We start from the raw sequence: 9,464 nt of genomic DNA, 5'->3' as shown, positions 1-9,464 counted from the left end.
GTGGGGAGCATTAAGAGATAAAGTTACAAGAGGAAAACTTTTACATCAAGGTTAGCATGAATCAATATGATGTAAGGTTAAATATAGAATTAACATAAATTTAAATGAAATTGTACAACTAGCTAATTTACTAGACGATTACCAGAGTTCTGCAGAAGAATAAAGTAACTGTAATTAGCTGTTTGTTACATCAGACTCCTGCATGAGGAACAAGCACCTGGAAGTTATGTAAAAGAAGCCAGCTAAAGTCAGCATCCAAGGGACAAAGCTGAACAGAAGGCGTCTAAGTGGTACTCCTTGCTTCCACATATGATAAACTTTGTATATTTGTTTCATTTATTAACAATATCATCTATTATTTAATGAAGATAGAGTATCTTCACACGACTTTTGGTTAGAAACAATTTGATGAGGTAAAATTTTGAAAGTCATGTCAAAAAAGATTTACTTTACAAAGTTTTCTAAAACTAATCCTATTAACAGAACTTTCTAAAATTTTCTAACTTCTCATTTCATGCACTCAACCAACAGATGAAAGATGAATCCTTTCCCCCTGGCTAGCAGCGCGGAGGCCACACCATGCCTGGAGTTAGTATAAAGGACGTTAACCAGCAGGAGTTCGTCAGAGCTCTGGCAGCCTTCCTCAAAAAGTCCGGGAAGCTGAAAGTCCCCGAATGGGTGGACACAGTCGAGTTGGCCAAACATGAAGAGCTTGCCCCCTATGATGAGAACTGGTTCTACACACGAGCTGCCTCTACAGCACGGTACCTGTACCTGCGTGGTGGTGCAGGGGTTGGCTCCGTGACCAAGATCTATGGAGGACAGCAGAGAAATGGTGTCAGGCCCAGCCACTTCAGCAGAGGCTCCAAGAGTGTGGCCCCCCGCATCCTCCAAGTCCTGGAGGGGCTGAAAATGGTGGAAATGGACCAAGATGGGGACTGCAAGCTAACACCTCAGGGACAGAGAGATCTGGACAGGATTGCCGGACAGGTGGCAGCTGCCAACAAGAAGCATTAAAACAAAGGATGCTGGGTTAATAAATTGCCTCATTCATAAGAAAAAGAAAAGATGAAAGCAGTCAGTCATATAAAATCTGTAATAAATAGTTTACATTATAGACTGAATTAGCAAGGCTAAAGCCAACTCTTCTCTCCTTTTGTGGATGGACAGATCTCTAGGTCATCACACACTGATAGCAGTAAGCAAATTTATTAACATTGCTCTATTTAAAAATAGATTGGATATTTAGAGGCATAATTTGTAAACCAAGACAACAATATTAAATGAGCTTTAGAGATACTGGCTTTTGAAATTGCTTAGAAAACGTCTATAAGCATCCACTGCCAAAGCCTTTGAAGTCCTTGTAGACTCCAAGGTGAGAATGCAGCGCTGGCCCTAGCCCTCTCTATCTAGGTAGATTAGATTATATCCTCAGCGCTGGCCCTAGCCCTCTCTGTCCAGGTAGATTAGATTATATCCTCAGAGCGCCACAGGTGAACCCAGGTTGAAGAGAGTTCCCTCGTCTAAGTCATCTCATCCTGAATAATCTGAGAGCCGAGGAGATCACTTAATAGAATCATTTGGTGACTTTATACTATAAAAACAATTGTCAAAGACACTGCTTGGATATTCTGAATAACTTTGCAAAGCTGAGAGTTTGATGATAGAATCTGGTGGCTAGGGCATGCACCCTTAAATTAGGTTTTGCTAAGAGGAAGAATGAAATGCCAGGGTAAAGGGCATTGCCAAGTGAACTACCATGCAGCCCTATCTAGTCAAGTGGTTACCATTCACAAGACCCTCATACATTAGTTCGGAAGACATTGAGGTCAGAGGAATTACATGTTGTTTGAGACATTTGGGATGTGGGAGCAGACACTAAGATCCTTCATTGTGCAAAAGAATACATTTGCCTGTCATATGAGACATGATTCATCTTTTCTTTATAGAAAGTTTTTTTTGGGGGGGGGGTTGACCTAAAACAGAAAATTCTAAACAGACAAATCTCAAATGACTGAAAGTCACCTAAGGAGATGCTCAACATCCTTAACCATCAGAAAAATGCAAATCAAAACAAATATGTCCAGAACTGGTCAGGCCTACACGGCCAGAGGTCAAAGGGACAGATTTCTGGCAGGGACAGACTTCTGGCAGGTCTTGTTCCATGCATCCTTGTCCTATGTTTAGGCTAACACACAGCTTACATGGTGGGATGGTGCTCACTTGAGGGAACTACTTCAGCCTGGGGGTTTCCTGCCAGGAAAGTATATTGTAAATTTAACTCAAGCATCAATCTTTTTTTTTTTATTGAGAAAAGGAGAAAAAAAAACAAGTTTCCACCTCCTCCCAGCCTCCCATTTCCCTCTCCCTCCTCCCACCCTTCTCCCCCTCCTCCCACCCTTCTCCCCCTCCCCCCACTCCTTTCCCCCTCCCTCTCCAGTCCAAAGAGCAGTCAGGGTTTTCTGCCCTGTGGTAAGTCCTAGGTCCTCCCCCCTCCGTCCATATCTAGGAAGGTGAACATCCAAACTGGCTAGGCTCCCACAAAGCCAGAACATGAAGTAGGATCAAAACCCAGTGCCATTGTCCTTTGCGTCTCATCAGCCCTCATTGTTCGCCATGTTAGAGAGTCCAGTTTTATCCCATGCTTTTTCAGTCACAGTCCAGCTGGCCTTGGTGAGCTCCCAGTAGATCAGCTCCACTGTCTCCGTGGGTGGGTGCACCCCTCGTGGTCCCGACTTCTTTGCTCATGTTCTCCCTCCTTCTGCTCCTCATTGGGATCTTGGGAGCTCAGTCCAGTGCTCCAGTGTGGGTCTCTGTCTCTATCTCCATCCATCACCAGATGAAGGTTCTATGATGATATGCAAGATATTTGTCAGTATTACTCTAGGATAGGGTCATTTCAGGTTCCCTATCCTCAGCTGCCCAAGGAACTAACTGGGGAACTTGGCTTGGGCACCTGGGAGCCCCTCTAGGGTCAGGTCTCTTGCCAACCCTAAAGTGGCTCCCTTAACTAAGAATTGTGGTTCCGTCAAGCATCAACCTTTTATAACCACTTTTTAAAATATACCTGATTTTAACTATTACTTTACTTTAAACAAACTTTAAGTTAACTTTAACTTGTTTTGCTTTACCTGCTTGGGTTAATTTTGAAAATATATGCAGAATGCTATAAGATGGGAGACAACAGAAGACTATACGATGGGAGATAAAACTTGTTCTCTCCCTCCAAATTTGTCTCTATAAATAAAGTACGTGGTGTGATAAGGAACTCTTGTGTATATTAATTATCTTTAATAGTTTACTGTGTTAGTAGTTCTTTTGTAAGATTAGAATTTTATTTTATTTTTTATTGGTTTTATTGTGCTATACTTTGAACACATGTCTTTGTGGTATGAATGAGCTTCCTTCAGGTATATATTCAAATGTGGTATTGATGGGTCTTGAGGTATTGTTTCCCAATTTTCTGAAAAATGACCATACTGATATCCAAAGGGGCTGTACCAGTTTGTACTCCCACCAGCAATGGAGGAGTGTTCCCCTTACCCCACAACCTCTTCAGTATAAGCTGTCATCAGTGTTTTTGATCTTGGTCATTCTGACAGGTATAAGATGGAATCTCAGAGTTGTTTTGATTTGCATTTCTCTGATGGTTAAGGATGCTGAGCATTTCCTTAGGTGACTTTCAGTCATTTGAGATTTGTCTGTTTAGAATTTTCTGTTTAGGTATGTACCCCATTTTTTATTGGATTATTTGTTCTTTTCATGTCAAGTTTCTCGAGTTCTTTGCATATTTTGGAGATTAGTTCACTGTCTGATGTGGGGTTGGTGAAGATCTTTTCCCATTCTGTAGGCTGCTGTTTTGTCTTGCTACCATGTCCTTTGTTTTACAGAAGCTTCTCGGTTTCAAGAGGTCCCATTTATTAATTGTTTCTCTCAGTGTCTGTGCTACTGGGGTTATATTTAGTAAGTGGTCTCCTGTGCCAATGAGTTCAAGTGTATTTCCCACTTTCTCTTACATGAGGTTCAGTGTGGTTGGTTTTATGTTGAAGTCTTTGACCCTTTTGGACTTGAATTTTATAATTTTAAGTACTAAAAATTATAATTCTAGAATTGAAGATTCTTTAGTATCAAAATAAACTTTAAATCATAAGTCCACAGAGAGACTACAAACCTCATTTTCTTGATCCTTTTATAGTATACTTTTACACAATGCCAGGTCTTTATATGGCTCAGTTTCATCAAATAGCTAAAACTCAAAATTAGTAAAGACAATGAATGAAAAAAGACATAAAAGGGAAGGAAAGGGAAAAAAGGAAAAGAAAGGACGTGGCTGTTCCTAGGTGTAGTGGAGGAGAAAGTTTATTGTAGATATGTGGAAGAGTATAGCTAGAGGCAGGGACATCTGCTAGAGTCCAGAGAGGACATGACTAAACTAAACTGGACCATGTGGGAGAGGGGGAGGAGAATGGGGAGGGGAAAGAGGGGAATCAGGTGTAGCAGCCAGGAGGACAAAAGTCCAAAAAATTGTCTGGATTATATAAGAAGAACTGCTGGGGAAGGGCAGCTCAGCCCTTGGTCTGAAGAGTTCAGTGTAGAGATCATGCTATGCCAGTTATATCATGCAATAGATAGGGATTGATGGATGCTTGAAAAACGTAGCTAGCAGCCAGGTCGGCTTTGATGTGTTAAAGAGGTACCTCAGTCTTCTTCTCGGGGTTTGAAATTTAACAGACATAAGTGATTAGACATCTTTAAGTCAGTTTCTATTAGCTTGAGTAGACTATTATAACTTATAGAATTTATAACCTTAATTATCAAACATATGTTACATAGACCTTCTTCATGGTTTTATCCTATTTGTTGGGAGTGGACAGGACTTATTTCTTAAAAGGACAGTACAAGTCAGTAGCAGATCATAACATTCCCATCTCTCTCTTATAATAAAAAGGCAGGAAGTTAGGCACAACAGGTTAAAGGAATTGAGATGGCGGATTCTCAAGACTTCTTCCTGCTTTTCCTCTCCTGCCGCCAAGGTGCTCGGTCCTTCCTAGGAAGCTAAGGCCGCGTTGGGGTGAGGCCCTCACTTCATCCGGCCACTAGCACCGTGCGGGCAGTCCGCAACATGGCCTCCGTCTCTGAGTTCGCCTGCATCTACTCCGCCCTCATCCTCCACAAGGACGAGGTGATGGTCTCGGAGGATGAGATCAATGCCCTCATTAAAGCAGCTGGTGTCAATGTTGAACCTTTCTGGCCTGGCTTGTTTGCAAAGGCCCTGGCCAATGTCAACATTGGGAACCTCATCTGCAATGTAGGGGCTGGTGGGCCTGCTCCAGCAGCCGGAGCCGCACCAGCAGGCGATCCTGCCCCCTCCACCACTGCTGCCCCAGCTGAGGAGAAGAAAGTGGAAGCAAAGAAGGAAGAATCCGAGGAGTCTGATGACGACATGGGCTTTGGTCTTTTTGACTAGGAGTTTTGATATGGCTAATAAAAGGATGAATCTGGAAAAAAAAAAGACTTCTTCCTGCTTATTTGTGGGCATCGTCTTGTGGGGGGAGGGGCTGAGAAAGCTGGTCATTTTACTCCTGTCCAGGGTTTGTGGTTTGGAATGGCCTGGTATCTCTTCGACCTGGCAAGTTAGAAAGAGAAAAAAGAAGTTTCAGGACCATGGAATTGAGAGGGGTATATCTGATCTGTTTAAGGTAATTGCTTCTATTCAGCTCCCTGGAACTCACAAGAATTCTTTGGGTTTGTGAAAACATAAGTTTTAGACATATACATTCTATAAACAGTAGCATATTTATGTCAGAATGACTGTGACAGATGGTTTTGCACAATGAAAAGTATCTTTAAGTCTATGGAGAGAGATTTGGTAACTTGCATTTGTCCCCACACCTTTAAAACTTGCAGGTGCACACCTTAATAACTTTACTGAAATTTGATTGATGAGGCTGTCCTTTTAAACCGACAAAACCTCTCAGCTGTCAAGTTGCATCAGAGATCTTTGAGAAGGATAAAATTTTACTTAAGGAGTTACTGATTAAAAAACGACAAAGAACTTATTTGGTTGGCATCTAGAGCTACTCCTCCATGGTCACTGAGGGTCATATTTGCCTTTTGCTATGTAGCACAGGGCCTGCCGGGTTTTAGAAGATCTTGTGGGTCAGTAACTTGAGCATCTAGGCTGTCAATTCCAGTGATTCTGTCCATGTCTGGAGATCTTCCATTTAGATGAAAGGCAGTTTACCCAGTGGTCAGCACTTGGCCGTTGAAGCAAAATGTGGATGGACATTGTTGTGTGCCCATTTGTCTTCTGTTTTCTTTGGAGGAAATAGAGTACTTCTAGGAGCAGACCTGTCTCTGTTATTAAAAGTTTTTTTTTAACAATTAAACATTTACGTGCCATATTCCCCAGCTCTCTGAGCAGTTGAGAGCTGTTTATCAGGTGTAACTACAGTATAGAATCTGCCTGGAGAACTAAGTCCAAGCTTGACTGTAATGGTTCTCAACTTAACAGGTGATACTTGTACTTGTGAAAAACAAAGAAGGAAAAAAAAAAACCTGTTTGCAATAGAAGCTTAACTGTGGAACCGACAACAGTAGAGAACAGCTCAACATACCCTAAAGCAGAGGTGGATTTCATATACGGTAGTTTTTGTAAGAGACTTAAAAGTACATACCAATTTAAAACATGAGGCTTATTGTTTTTGTAGTCTGGAATGAGATACAACGAACAGACAATTATAACATTTAACAGTAATATACATATATTCACATCCAGTTGAATTGAATATATTAAGCTGTTCTCCAATATTGTCAGTTCTATCATTAAGCTTCTATTGCAAATAGCTTTTTCTTCTTTGTCTTTCACAAGTACAAATCTCACCTGTTAAGTTAAAAGCCAGTACAGTCAAGCTTGAACTAGTTCTTCAGGCAGATTTTATATTGTAATCATAACTTATCTATACCCAATAAACCGCTCTCAAATGCTCAGAGATCTGGGGAATATGGCATTTAAATGTTTAATTATTAAAAGGCTTTCCATAACAGAGAGACAGGTTGGCTCCTAGCAACCTCCAAAGAAGACAGAAGACAGATGGGCACAGGACAACGTCCATCTGCAATTGGTTTCATCAAGCTAACCACTGGGAAAGACTGACTTTTATCTAAACTGAAGATCTCCAGATGTGGGCAAAGAATTAAATGGAATTGACTTTCCTAGCTGCTCATGCCAAGGTAGGTTTGTCTTTCTACAGATTTTCTAACCCACAGGATCTTCTGGAGCCTGGCAGGCCCTGCTTCTAACAGAAGAAGACAAATACAGTCCTGATGCCTTTGCCGTCAATGACCATAGAGGACACTGAGCACTAGGTAGCCAATAGAGTAAGTCCTCTGTCCTTTTCTAAATCAATAACTCAAGTAAAATTTTATCCTTATTAAAGATCTCTGATGCAGTTTGACAGCTGAGAGGTTTTGTCAGTTTAAAAGGACAGCCTCACCAAAGTTCAGTAAATATACAAATGCAAGTTATTAATGTGTGTACCTGCAAGTTATAAAGGTGTGAGGACAAATACAAATTATCAAATTTCTCTCACACATTGCCAGGGGACCCACAGGGACCTTGGGTGACCTGCCATCACCCCTTGTGGGACCAGTACCTCACCAGCTCTTTATAAATGATAGCAGTGGCACCTCCTAGTTAGGTCTCATGGATTATCTTGTCCTGGTGGTTTACTATGTGTGTGCACTGTTCTTATTGAATGCAGGTAGGACCGTATTTACTCACAGTGAGGGAAATCTGTGTCACCCATGTGCAAGGATTGCCAAATGCCTCAGATTTTTTTGTGGGGGAGGTTTCATGGCAGGGTTTCTCTGTGAAGCCCTGGCTGTCCTAGAATTCACTCTGTAGACCAGGCTGGTCTTGAACTCAGAGATTCACCTGCCTCTGATTCCTGAGTGTTGGGATTAAAGACATGCAGCACCACCGACCAGTTCAGATTTATACTATTTATTTATTTAGGGCATCAACAGAATATAATACATGCATATACACATGCACATATAGTCACAGACATACACACATAAGTAGATAAACATAACCACATAATACACATATAGATACACATGCACATATAGACACATATATTTATGCACACATATTCACATACAGACATACACAAATACATATGCATACACACATAGACATATACATTCTTATGCATACACATGCACTCACTCATAAGCATAGACTATATGCATATATGTATACACATATGTATGCACAAAGATATGCACAGATATGCATCCGTATGTGCACACACACATATGTTTGGCTCAGCTTACTTATGAGGCCTGACTTGGAAAAAAAAAACAATGTTGCAATTCATGAAGCAGACCAAGAAAAATCACTACATAAGTAGTTATCACGAACACAGCAAATCTGTAAATTACCAGGACGCATGCATAAACAGCCTGTATACAAATTATACAGGCTTTGCTCTAAATACTATATGGTTGCAATTCAAGGTGAAAGAAACTAAATCAGATGAAAGGCTGTTGTGTGACAGGATTTCCTTGATTTTAATATTTTCTTGTCATTTACAAATGTTTTCTTAATCATTCTTTGGCTCTCTTCTTCCAGGCCAGGCATTTCAATGCTTGAGAGCATCACCTGTGTGTGTTCACAAGACAATTTAGTGCCTTGTACAGGGAAGATGTTCCATGAATGTAGAGGAATGGGGTTGGCGTGGTACACAATTTCCTAGACAGTTCCTGACAAGAAAATAGCAGATGTAATTCATCTGTGTTGTAGATGGTCCTTAAGAATGAGTAAGACAAGCTGTGGCGATAGCTAACAGGAGGATTGGGTGGGGGATGGCGGGAACCTGGTAACAGGCAGGAAAATGAGTCAGCTGCTTTGCCAAAGTATAGCGAGTGATCCAGCCTGGATTGCTCAGGCTCTGGCTCGCCTCTTTTTGCAAGGAGGATGGAGAAGAGAGAGGTACAGACATTTCAAGTGGTCGTCAACACCAGCTCCTATGTTTGCATGGTCAATCTCAGTGTCCTTGTCAGTAGGAGCCACTGGAAACTCCCAGAAGCCTCTTCTTGAAAGTGTTGCATAAATGTCTAAACCTGTAGTTTGGTCAATAAAATACAGAATTTGTTTAAGTGGTAATTGAAGTAGTTGTTTTTTCCCTCTTACCGAGGTATAGCTGAAGTTCCACATCTGCACTGTCTTTGCCTCACCTCAGAGAGATTCCTCAGGCCTGTTTGTACATCATGGCTCCTACCTCCAGCTCTAGGCAATAGAGATTGTCTCTGACAAAAACAGATTGAATTCTAAACACACCAAAGGAGTCATGCATACAATAATGTGGCCTCTCTCAGTATATTATAAAAGTTTGTCTATATTGCAGCATGAATCAGCAGGAGTTTATTGTTTGTTTTGGAGAAAAGATCTTTTGTAC

At 41.2% G+C, this 9,464-nt stretch overlaps 2 pseudogenes; both read left to right on the top strand.

Annotated features, from left to right (window-relative positions):
* The first annotated feature begins 579 nt into the window (after positions 1-579).
* On the top strand, positions 580-1,193 carry LOC142835908 (small ribosomal subunit protein eS19 pseudogene; annotated as a pseudogene).
* Positions 1,194-5,041: 3,848 nt separating this feature from the next.
* On the top strand, positions 5,042-5,472 carry LOC142835690 (large ribosomal subunit protein P1 pseudogene; annotated as a pseudogene).
* Positions 5,473-9,464: the final 3,992 nt, after the last annotated feature.

Source organism: Microtus pennsylvanicus, chromosome 15 (assembly GCF_037038515.1).
Source record: "Microtus pennsylvanicus isolate mMicPen1 chromosome 15, mMicPen1.hap1, whole genome shotgun sequence".
NCBI lineage: Eukaryota > Metazoa > Chordata > Mammalia > Rodentia > Cricetidae > Microtus > Microtus pennsylvanicus.
Note: the sequence above shows the minus strand (reverse complement) of the source record. Positions and strands in the feature narration are given on the sequence as shown.